Genomic DNA, 9,781 nt, shown 5'->3' with positions numbered 1-9,781 from the left:
AAGCAATTTAACAGAGTAGAAGAAAAAACAATTAACTGCTCCTAAACGTAAAGGAAAGGACACATTCTCTGTGTCTGAAGGACCTTTAGGTTCAGATTGCCAGAGGCTGAGGGGGTATATCAGGAAGCTTGAGATAATATCATATACTACCTACACAGCTGCTGCTGAGCACTGATGAATGGGAGTAGTGGAGGATTCAAAGCTATAATTTCAAGCAATTTGTTTACAGATTTAGGTGAACAATTGGTTTGTGTGTGAGATGAGATTTGAAAAACAATCTTGAGAGCTGTGACAGCTGGGAGCCTCCATTCACTGCCAGAAAATAAAGAGATATCTTGTGTAATATATGGGAAGGGTGCTTAGTGCACCCTTTAGAACATCTATCACATGATTGCTGTGATTTCAGGGGACTGGCCCCAGTTACAAGTCTGGACCTCTCAAGGGTTATGCTCCTAGCTCTGAAAAATATGGGGAGTTACTTTTTGCAGGGCAGCTCTGTAGCAAAGGTTGGATTCTGTAATGAATTCTGAAGCTGCTCAAATCATGTTTAATCCAGGACTCGGATCACAGGATGCTTCACAGACAAATCAGAAATGGATTACCAGTACAGCTGCCTTGTAGCCCTGCACCCTAAATTCACAAAGCTTCATGTAACTCATGCAGACATAATTTTGAGAGCACACACAACCCTAACCCACACGTACCCATATTTATATTTCAAAAGTGGGAAAGGGATTCTGTAGAGGCAGCTAATCAGCAGACACAACTGAGTGTGGCTCTTAGAGAAAGATTTCTTTTAAGAAAAGAATTCATAACTCAACATAAAGCCTTTGGTCCGATGGTAGTTTTGCTGTAGAATGTTTGCTTATACAGATTAGAACTTTCAGTGCTGTTGGCTGAGTGAGGACCTGTATTAGTGCAAAGGTTTAAATGTTTCATCATGTTGACAAAGGCAAATGTTGAAGCTGCAGCTGTGGTATAACACCAGGTCACTGCTGAGGTAGTCTCATTTATCATTTGGGCCCCACCTAATCAGTCAAAGGTTTCACAAAGCAGATTAGAGTACAAAATGTAAGCCTAATTTTTCATGGTTACTGTGTGATGAATAATGTGTGTATGTAGATCAGCTCAGATGACATACATTTTCTTCACAATGAGAAGGAGACTTGTATGAGAGATTAAAAACTAACTGGATTTTAGCCCCAAAGCTTTGCAGCCAGAAGTTTAGCTTTCACTTCTCAGTCAAAAATATATTTTTAAAAGAGTAGGTATAAATATTTGTGCAAAGGATCTTCATTATAAAAATTATTCCTGAATTTGGGGCTTTTCTTTGATATTGATCAATGCCTCTTCAACTGATTTACCACTTTTAGATCCCTGAAGAACAGGTAAGTATTAGTACCCCACAGATGATTAACTAAGGCATAGAAATCAAGGTCAGGTGAAATTACTAAATTTTTCTCTGCTTTTTTCTCTTTTCTAATTAATGTCTGACTAGCTCACAGCTATGGAGGTGATATTTCAAAAATACCACTAATACAGACAAACTTGATTATTTGTTTTCACTATTTCTGCAGATGGAGAACTGGAACGGGTTTTAATGCTACAAAATAGAGGGCTCAGTGCTAGAACTTTGGAATTTCTGACTGGGTCCTTGGCACTCTTGAAACTCTCCAGGCCACAAGTAATAGAGAATCTTCATTATAAGCATGGGGTTTTTTAAATATTAGCCCATTAGCTGGTGCCCAGCAACTTCTTACGTCCATATCTTATAAATTCCTTTACAATTCACAGTATAACATTCCAAATCTGTACTTTTAACAAGTAGAAGTAGCTTGTGCTGCTATTTAACACAGTCACCATCCAGCAGTCATTTTTTGTTCTACTATGTGCGGTGCTTCACAAAAATGTAGAAAAAGGACCTTTTGCATTTGGGGATTATGACTTCGTGGGTGTTGAGCGCTCAGTAAAATGTCATTTATTACCATGTAGGACATATGAGCACCTTGGAGGATGGCTTAGACTGTGACAGCTAACACTGGGGTTTTTAATAACAAGTGTGACAGGTGTTTTACTGCATGAGTGATTGGAGGGAACAATGCAGAGGAGATGGGTGTCAGGGCCTCTCCAGGGGTTTGGCAGCAAAGCGGGAATGAAACAGCAGTGGGAAGGACAACAGAGATGTTAATTTGAAGGAAAACAGTGAGTTAAATTGACTTTCAAGGGAGAGGAGAATAAAAGCATTCACTTTACAGTAGCAGGCGAAGAGTAAAGTGTGTTATTAGTGAGAGATGTGCTCAAAGGTGGGTAGTCTGGAAACTGCAGCCAATGAAGGGCTACTTGAGGACATGTCTGAAGTGGTAGTGGATGCTGATAAGGAGACACAGAGAGGTAATTAGATACCTGTTGATATTAAATGTATTAAATTCCATATGACATTTAAAAGAAGAATGGCAAAGTGATAGAGTAGGCTTAGAAATTCAGAAAAATTGAGTTATGACACTGGAATGCAAACAGCACAGCACGGACACTGAAAACAGGCTTCCTGCATAGTTTATTCAAATCTACTTGATTTTCTAATATATGTAAAAAATATTTGTATCTTCTACTTGATGGCTGGGGTTTTTTCACAGCTGAATTAACAAAGCTTAGATTTTCAAAAGTGATTAATTAATTGGGTGCATTTGTACTTGGGTACCTATCTTGAAATCTCTTTAAAAAGCTGCTTTCCTTGGAAGAAACTCTAATTTTCAGAAACACTAAATAGCAGGTTTCTTTAGGATGCCTCATGCAGGCCAGCATATATGGAGCAATATCTGCAAAGGAGAGAGGAATGCACTAGTGAGTTGGCAAGTTTTTACAGAATTTTTTTAACAGCCCTAGAGAAAGTCATCACAGGTAAAATGTGAAGAGGAGTCAAAAGGTGTCCATAAACAAAAAGAGATTGTTAAGAAGATTGGACTGCAGGTACATTACCTGATGGGTTTCTGAATGACAAGGGGAAGCAACTTATCAGAAAAGAGCTGATACTTTTTTTTTCTCCTTTTCTTTTTATTCTTTTTCTCCCCAAACAACTGAATTCAGCATTCAGTAAATTCAGATAATATATACATTTTTTTTGCATGGATGGCAGCATAACCATTTTACTGCTGTGCAAGCAGTATGTACTTTCTGGAAAACACCCCCATAAATCTTGCCTTTGCAAACAGAAGAGATCCTATGCTCCAGCAGCTCTGTGGAAAAAGCAGTGTTCTGTCTTATTCCAGTAGAATTGTTTCTGTTTCTACCACTGCAGTTTTCTGTAGCCTCTCTCTACCATTTCCAGTGAACATTAGATGTGTTCCCTCATTACTCAGCTCTGTGGTGGTTTCCACAGCTCTAAGATCAATATGACAAACCATTCTTACAGTCAGACTTTGCTGAAGAATTTTTTTGCTTTGAGCTGAGGTCAAGAGAAATAAATTTTGTACCTGGATAACCCCGTCAAGTCTGTAATATTAAGAATGTTTTTTCAGCACCTGTGGAATGTTTCACGTTGTGGAGAAAGCACACTGTACATTAATTTAAACCTTGTTATGTCTTACAGTTTGTTGCCAGTGGCTCAGAAGAACTAGAGAGTAAACATGGCTTTCATTAAAGACTGAAAGAGTATAATATCCAGGAAGCAGAGGACCAGAAGGCAGGGTAAGGGTACAAAACTGGTTTTTAAGCACAGTACATGCTGTATAAACTCAGCACTCTCTATGCAAAGCACTTGGCATGCAAATGTCAAGGAGCATTTTATTTACACGAGAGCAGAGCAGGCCACTGAAACCTTGCAGCACATTTGGTACATGTCAGAGCAATTTGAAGGCACTATCCTGGAAGGATGTGATGGAATGAAAGATAATAAAACTCCAAATTCAATATCACTTACCATTTTTAATCCATCAAATTATTTTAAAAATTGAGTTAAAAAGCCCAGCTGTACATTGTATTAAATTTGGATTTTTGCTGAGAGTAAGGAGATCTCAAGATTTTCATTGGGTTCACATTGCTGTGTGTTCTAAGCAACTGAGGTGTTTGCCACAAAATGGTAACCACAGGATGTTAATTCCAGTTTTCTGTCTTGCTTTATTTGCAGCTGCCATATCAGCTCTTTCTTTAAAAGCAAATCTAACTCGTGTGCTGATATGAGGCAAAAGTTCCAGCAGAACATGAAGAAACAGCTTGTTCTTTACATGACACCCTAGTGAGCCTTAAGAGGTAGGAAAAGACTCTTTTCCTGTGTACTCTTAAAACACAACCCACCTTACTGCTGACCAGATTTAGGACTTGTCTTCAGGCTTTTTAAAGATGCATTTATTTGTCTTGACATTCAAATAAGAATATAGGGATGATGATAGACAGTTTTGTGACTGCATACAAAAATATATTACAGGTTAAATATTTGCAGCAATCCTTCTGGAAATATACATTGAATATATTTACTTTGGGCATTGTAGTCCTTTTCACCCAAAAAATCGGATAATAAATTCAGTCCACACACACTCTGTATGGCTGTTTTGCATTTTCAGTTCAGAGATCACTGCTCTGTTCTTCAACATTGCTTTGACTTTTCTCACTGTAACAGTTGCAGTGTCCTCTCTCAAGGCCTTTTCCCAGATCACTGACATCTCTGCCTTGTTGACCAGCTGAAGCCTGTCATCCTTTTCCTCTCACCCAGAAACGTTCATCTGTGATCTTGGTGCAAATTCTCTTGTCTCAGTAAGCACCAGCCCTGAGATCCTTCTTTACTTTGCTGTTCTGAAGGGTGTTGGAGGCACAGTTTTCTTTCTCTCTCCCACTTCTTCTTTCCATTCTTCTGTTCCATTTTGTACTGAGTTTTTTGTCCCCAGAACTTCCCTTGTCTGCAGCCAGGTCCTTGTTTTCTTCCCTGAGCAGCTGCACAAGGAACTAATCATTCCAGCATCCTGCAGCATGGAAGGAAAAGCTGGATGGAAAGTTGCTGTTGCAGCTATTTTAGTATTCTCCATACAGCCACACAAGCACATATCCTATTTGATCAGCATTTGGAGATGAAACCTCAGATTGGCAGGATATAGTATAAGTAATTTATTGGAAAGCAAAGCAGATGTTGTTTTTGTTATAACCCAGCAACACTTTTTGTAGCAGTGCACACATGAACCCAATCTCTGGGTCAAAATTCTAGCTCAGGTCACCCTATTCCATCTCTCTTCTGTTGTACTTTAATTGATATTTTACCCTAAATCACTGTACAGTATTCTGTTTGGTTTTAAGCAATAGATACCTGATAGAAGGTGGAGGCTGAATTTCAGTTTAAATCAAACTTCAGTTTGATTCTGAAGGTTTTCTTACCTACAGCTTAGAGTTGATATAAAATGTAAACACTTTTAATATGTTTGTAGAAATATGAATGTATACAGAACACTGCAAAAGCAAAAACTGGTATGAGTGTCCACAGACTGAACATACAACGTTCTTCACATTCATGGTTTTCTGCCTTCCTTGCTGTCTTCCCTGTTAACTATGCAGCAGTATGATGATGTTTAAAACACAACTTTAACTTTTAAGTTGGGGGGGGGGGGTTGTAGAAGTCAGGAAGAGCAACATTGTCAGAAATACCAGGCTCTGAAACAATTGAAGTATTTTGGGAGAGACACGGAAAGAATAAGACAGCTGGGCATGAGGTGATGAAGGTGGACTAAACTGTTAAGGAGACAGAACCCCTCACTGCTTTGGCTTTGCCAACACGGTTTAACATGTACAGCTCTCTGTGCCAGCCCTGTTCTGCCGAGTGCTGTCTGTGAAGGGTATGGAGCTGAAATCTGTGTTTCTGTTTTAACGAGGCTGGTCACCCCCCTCGTGGAGACACAAAGTCATGGCAGAGCCGGTGCTTTCCCCGCAGCACTTATTTCATTTACAGCAAGGCTGGTTTTTCCGTGCTCTTGCAAACTCTGCATGCCAAGAAAGCTGAATCACAGAGGAACACTTTGCTAGTATGTGCTGTCAGTCGAGTTGTCTTGGCTCTCTCATGAAGTGAGAAAAAACAAACAAACAAATATGTGATGTAAGAGTACACTGAACAGAGCTTCCCTTTTCAAAATATCTCAGTGCATGGATGGATTATAAAAGGCCTGTGTGGGACACAATTATGGTTACCCGGAAAATCTAACGAGTGATAATAAGGATTTGGCTGTACAGCCACACCAACAGGGTACTACTCAGTGTGGAACTGGCCCTGCTGAAGATGAGAACCATGTGTTTCTTTTTTTACTGGCTTAAGGAGGAAATTTCTCACCCCTTTCCTGCTGTCCCAGCAACATGTATCCTAAACTGGAGGGAGGCAGCACTTCCTGATGATGCGCTGCCAAATCCTGAGCCTTTGCAATGAAAGCCACAGCACACCCCAGTCAGGCACAGTCTAGAAAGGTTTGGAACATCAGTCTTCAGGGCTGTCAAAGCAGCAGTGCAGAATTTAGACAGAACGTTTAAAAAATACCAGTCTTTTCACAAGAATTTTATTTTTATTGTAATGTGTAATTCTCCTCCTGTATCTCTATATTCAGAGTGAAATGGTAAAGGCTGCGCGTTACAGTGCACTTACATCAATGAGATTTATGTCAGCACAGAGAGAGAGGAGAATGATGATAGCACAGGGAAAAGGGATATTAAGAAGAATCAGAAAGTGTGTCAGATCAGGCACTGATTGCATTGGAAAATCCACAGAGGCTAAACAAAATAAATAGAGGAAATATGAAGAGGACAAATGTGTAGCAAAATGCAAGTATTTGTTGGGATTTTATTATTTCCTTTCATACCCAAGTTTGTCATCCGAAATTTGATGAATAATGAAGAAGCCCTTATTTCAATGCCCAGCGAAGGGAATTGGTGCTCGAGTCCAATAAAGTAAAGCTCTTTCTCATTATTTGTATTAAAGGTCCCTTCCAACCCGAACCATTCTATGATTCACTCGGAATTACGTTGAGTAGTGCATTCCCCAAAGAGCCATTTTTTCTGTGGAAGTTATGGAAATGGTGAAGTGGCAGAAATGCCAGACAAACCCAGAGTTATTAATCAGATATTCGTTTGTTCCCAAAGGCTTCTCTTTTATTGCTGTTCTTCTTTCTGCTAAAGGTTTCCTGTATTGCTTGCCAGACTCACTCAGTCTGTGAAGAGTGACTATTTTGTACAGAAAATCTTAAAGAAACTGGAAAAATATGGCAAAAATCCTGACTTGAAAATTTACCAGCCACGTTTCTTAAGGTTCTGGCTGATGTACACACATGGGGAACTGTGTGATGATGGTGGGCAGAGCAAGGCACCTGTGGGTAAAATTCCTGCACTGGAAAGTTACCAGGTGAAATCATTTAGAATCTCACTAAATGAAGTGCCTTTTTACAAGGCACTTTGAACTCTTCAAGAGAAAGATGTTATGACAACCATTGGTTTATTAATCAGTATCATTTTCTTATTATGTCATTGTTGATTTATTTAGTGCCTCAGTGAAAGTGACACCTGTCATAAATTGTTAGGACACTTGAAGTGAAGCATTAACTTGTGCTCTGAAAAGGCCTGTCCTTCCCAATAGTTACATCCATGAGCCATTTAGGTTATGAATTATGTCCCTGATCCAGGAACTCTGCGGAAATGTTTGTTTTGCTTCAGCAACACTAAAAAAACCCAACACCTACCTCTCAAGATCTTGAGCTGGGCTCAACTCTTGTCGTTCTAGAAGAAACTGGCGGATGAGGAAGGACATAAGGAAGGCGAGAGAACCCCTTCCAACTCAGAATATTCTGTGACTCTGTGACATTAGACTTACACACCTCAGTGTAGTGTAACCAGGTAACTAACTTACCAAAATGGCAACGATGCCACCTTGTGTTTTGTGTTCTCATCTCAGTTATTCCTCTGATCTGCAAGACCAAGAGAAATCTCTCAGAGGCAGCAGGTTATTCTGCATTTTACACATATCAAGTGTTATCTTGCCTTACAAATGCAAAGGTTTAGCACCCAATATGTCGAGATCAGAGTATCTGTATTGTCTTGATGTTTTATAAGAATAAGAATTTTGTGTTGTGCCCTAATTTGCATAGTCACTAACCAGAGAGGCAGCCTTGCTTTAATGTTCAATAGAAAAGTCTTAGTTGCTTGCTGGGTTTAGATCTGTTTCTTCACTTTTCCTTTGCATTTTGATCCTTAATATTTGTGCAACAGTAATAGAGGAAAAACGTGTGAGCATACCTGAATCTCCTGTCTATTTCTTTATACACCTTTCAAAAATAGCCACAGAGGAAGGAGGACCTTGGTGCTCCTTCTGACAGGAATAGATGAAAGAAAGTGTTGTGTTTTAGGAGAAGGATCACTGAATATGATCTGGCTGAGATTCCAGACGAAGTTCTTATTTAACTCCAAGTTGTTTTAATGTAGGTGCCTTGATAGTAGGTAGAAGACAGATGCAAGTTTAAAACACAAAGACTTGACTTGGAAGGATTCAGGATATAAACTGCAATGAAAATTGTAGGATTTTCCTTTTAGTTCATTTTAGAGCATATCCAAAGCTCTGAATGTTTTGGTGACACAAAGCACTACACTGTTTGCAAAAGCTATTGTATTTGTTTTGTTGTCACAATGGTCAAATTTTCCCACACGTTGTCTCTCTCTTACACATAAATCAAAAGCTCAGGAAAGAACCTTTTTTTGTTTCAGTTTGTACATGAAAGTACTGTGCAGACGCCAGCAGAGGTTTTCAGTGAGTGGTTTCAGATGAGTAGCCTCCCTCTGTGCTCAGTCCTTCACCTCTTAATCACAGGTCAGGTAATTTCTTCAGACATTCCTCTAACAATACCTACAGTATAACAAGCATCTACTCAGCACAGATATACTGATTTCCATGTCTAAATAGATTTGTCTCTATCTGCTCTTCCTTTTAGATCTCCTTTATGAAAAATAGCCCAAGCACAGGGTAGTTTTAAGGTTTAAGACAAATTTTTTTTTACATTAATTCTTTCTATTGTAATTCAGATGTTTTATTTTTGCATTGAGTTTATCCTGTAGTTACTGTATGATTATGGATTAATTCTTGCCTTATTAAAATCAGTACTGAAAAGCCAAGCATCCTTAGACACATTTTCCAGGTTTCCAGCTGAAGATACATTTTCCCCTGATTACCTCAGCGTATGTTTGCCATTACTGTGCAGGGTAAGACAGTAGAATGACACCCCTGAACTCACAGACAGTGATAAATATGTGATGTTTGTGAACCTGTCTGGGCTCAGCCATGTATTTCCTGGTGGGTTGCAATTGCTGGGTGATGGAATTGGTGACCCAGTGACCTTCTAAGCTGATGATCTTACTGAGCTGCTTCCCTGCCTGTCAAAGCTTCCAGAGGACCCGCTGGGGAGAAATGCCACAAATGTTGAAATCCTTCAGCCACAATAAGGGGAAACAATGCCAGCTTAGGGTCCAGGTGGGTAGAATGACCGCTGATGTTATTGATTAATGGCCTTATTTTGTTTCCCCTCATTATCAAGAGGTAATTGTTTTTCAGTGAAAAGAGCCAGATTTCTTTGATTTACAGACATAAGAAAAAAGTAAGCTCTTAAAGTTCTGTTGTGCTCCTGCTTTTCTTATTCTATGTGTGGCAGTGATAAGCTAGCATTTGTACAAGTAATGAAGCCATATTTTCCTCTCTCCATGCTTTTCTTGTCCTCCATCTCAAAATCCAGTGAAAAACTTCTCTCCAAAAGCTCCGGAGGGCTGGCCAGTGAAATAAGTG

The 9,781-nt window shown here is 39.4% G+C and overlaps 1 long non-coding RNA gene across 1 annotated transcript; it reads left to right on the top strand.

Annotated features, from left to right (window-relative positions):
* Positions 1-1,483: 1,483 nt before the first annotated feature.
* Positions 1,484-5,706, top strand: LOC113974074. Its single transcript, XR_003536430.1, has 4 exons — positions 1,484-1,684; positions 3,587-3,684; positions 4,124-4,245; positions 5,595-5,706. It is a non-coding gene; the product is annotated as an uncharacterized LOC113974074 (long non-coding RNA).
* Positions 5,707-9,781: the final 4,075 nt, after the last annotated feature.

Source organism: Neopelma chrysocephalum, unplaced genomic scaffold (assembly GCF_003984885.1).
Source record: "Neopelma chrysocephalum unplaced genomic scaffold, ASM398488v2 Primary Assembly neopelma1_116, whole genome shotgun sequence".
Lineage (NCBI taxonomy): Eukaryota > Metazoa > Chordata > Aves > Passeriformes > Pipridae > Neopelma > Neopelma chrysocephalum.
Note: the sequence above shows the minus strand (reverse complement) of the source record. Positions and strands in the feature narration are given on the sequence as shown.